The following is a 2,690-nucleotide window of genomic DNA, read 5'->3' as shown; positions in this document are numbered from 1 at the left end:
GTTCGCCATGCGTTTCCCTGAAAATAATTGCACACCTTAGAATGTTTGTCAGCCAATCAGATTCAAGTATTCAACGGCCCCGTATCAATAACACTTTCTGTATTTTTTTATTGTGCATTTCTTCTTCTTCTTCTTCAAAAAAAATCATTATATTTTAATTATCTCTTGCAGTTCTTTGTAGAAGACAACCTAACATCCACAGATACTGTTTATAATGCATCAAATGAGACACTTCTTCAGCCTGATGGACATCCCATATCTTACCTGGACAATAACACATCCTACCTTCCTGTGAGTTAACTATATTGCTGTTTGTCTTTTTTATAAACAGAAAAGGTAGCTGGCTGCACACTGAGTCCAATGAAGATTGAAGAGGTCTAGAAAAACATAATTTATTTTATAAATTGCATGTTTTTTTTGCTATTTTTTCAATTCAAATCAAAAAGCTCTTCAGATGGACCTTCACACTGTATATGTGAAGATTAAATGTGGAAATAGTATGTGTCCTTTCTTTGACTTTTGACCAGCATTATACGTAACGTGAAATAGCATTCATTAGAAACAGCAAAAACAGAAATCTCCTCTCACTTTCAACTGCTTTTATTTCTAGCAAATTTCTTGATGTGTAAATTATGTGTAAATTATAATATTTACAAAATTATATTTAAAATACAGTATGCTGAAAATGGGATGCTTCGTTTTCTGCTGAAATAATAATAGCAAGTAATTAACTACAAAGGACTCATTTGTGATTTTGTGCAATGAGGTAGTTCATATTTTAATGTTAAAAACCTATTGGAACCTATGTGGAATTACTGTTAACAAATGAATTTCAGCCAAAGGGTTTTCTTGAACATATATTCAATGCATTATACAATATAGCATCAATTTATCAATAGCTATTTTTTCTAACTTCATGAAAAACTATTCAGTGTGATGATCATTTTGCACATCTGAACTCTTTATCAACATGGATGTTGTTGTTACAGGATTATGATTTCATGACTAATGCAGCTTAATACAGTTTTTCAAATAGGGATTTAATTACCTAATTACACAATGCTGAAATATTTGTAATGTGCAACATTATCTTGCTTTTTCTCCTTTAATTTTGTTTCATACACTTTGGAAAGATGTTTTAGTGGTAATACATACAGAAATCAAAATCTGCCAGATAAATGCAGTCCAGCCTGAAGAAAAGTCATTGAACACAATTCAAAGTTTAATAAGTTGCATAGCTTTTTAGTAGATATAGAATATCTGACTTATATTGTTTTTGATCCATGTATGTCTTATCGCCATTGATTCAATTATAGTTTGTTTAGTAAGAACATAAGTGGAGTTTTCACAGTCACAGCACAATATTTATGATTTCCGTGTTTTTCTGCCATTAGTATTTTATCTATAGTTGCATTCTGGGCCTGATTTCCTGCTCCGTGTTTCTGAGGATCAACTATGAGCTGAAGATGCTCATCATGCTAACAGCCGTGGTGCTCTACAGCGTCATCATACTTCAAACACACGCATTTCTGCTGGATGAGTACAGTAAATTCCTCTACAAAACAGAGATCCTGGATAGGTGAGAACTTGTTATCTACACTATATGGTCAGAATTATGTAGGGAGCAATGCACTAATATGTGGTTGGGCATTTACATTAATAGAAAGTTTGTCCTTCCTGTACTAAATATAACAACTTCCATTCCTCTGGTAAGGCAACTGAAACATGGCTGCATAGATTTTCAGACAAAATAATTTTGCAGTCAGAATTTAAATGTTTTTTTTGTTTTTTTGTTTTTTAAAGTCAGTCATGTCCACACCAGACTCGGTAAACCATTTCTTTAGGATCGTACTTTGTGCATGGGGGCATTATCATGCTGGAACAGAAATGCTCAATGCTCTCCACAAACGGTTGCCGCAGTGTGCAAAGCACATCACTGGATTTAATGGCCCCTATAAGCAGAAGTGAGTGTCTACATACTTCTGGCCATGTATTGTATCAACTTCAAAATTAAATCTAAAAAACAAAAACAAAAATACAAAATAAGTAAATTAACAGTAAACGTATGGTGTAGCTAGTCAAATCTGCTTTCATATGGTAATCAAAGGTAACCATGTGCATGTTTATGATATTTAGTGTCAAACAATACATACAATAATACAAAAACTCTTGCTATGTTTGGCTCATTTATCCCAAAACTAGTACAACAAAAGAAAATTGGGATTCGCTTCATGCACAACAGTTTCCTGAAGATTACAGATTTTGTTCTAGAAATCAGAGCTGGATGTTGAAAATAAATCACTGAACCAGCACAGTCACTTCCTGCTAATTGACAGCTGGGGTGGACATGGTCTGCTAGCCATCCTGCGTACAGATGACATGATTTGTTACAAACTTATGTAGTGATGCTGACAAGTCTTATATCTCTCTCTGTCTCTCATCAAAACAAGGCCAGGAGTTCTAAAAGACTTGAAAACTATGGGCTCTGTGTCTCTCTTTATATTCTTCATCACCCTGCTTGTTCTAGCTAGACAGGTGAGATATTTTTTTAAAGCCAAATTACAGTTGCTCATTTATAGATTATAATAGATTTATAGATTTGCTCTGTATGGTGATTATAACTGAAATAGCGCCGTGACCTCCAGTCTCTTTACCTCTGTGTCCTCTTGTAACAGAATGAATATTACTGT

General features: G+C 33.9%; 1 long non-coding RNA gene across 1 annotated transcript; it reads left to right on the top strand.

Annotated features, from left to right (window-relative positions):
* Nucleotides 1-176: 176 nt before the first annotated feature.
* On the top strand, nucleotides 177-2,690 carry LOC107736756 (uncharacterized). The gene is made up of 4 exons (XR_001639729.1): nucleotides 177-291; nucleotides 1,395-1,579; nucleotides 2,451-2,535; nucleotides 2,676-2,690. It is a non-coding gene; the product is annotated as an uncharacterized LOC107736756 (long non-coding RNA).

The sequence above is a fragment of the Sinocyclocheilus rhinocerous genome, unplaced genomic scaffold, assembly GCF_001515625.1.
Source record: "Sinocyclocheilus rhinocerous isolate Xijiao unplaced genomic scaffold, SAMN03320098_v1.1 C36949915, whole genome shotgun sequence".
NCBI lineage: Eukaryota > Metazoa > Chordata > Actinopteri > Cypriniformes > Cyprinidae > Sinocyclocheilus > Sinocyclocheilus rhinocerous.
The sequence above is the reverse complement of the archived record's forward strand: the minus strand, read 5'-3'. Positions and strand labels throughout refer to the sequence as shown.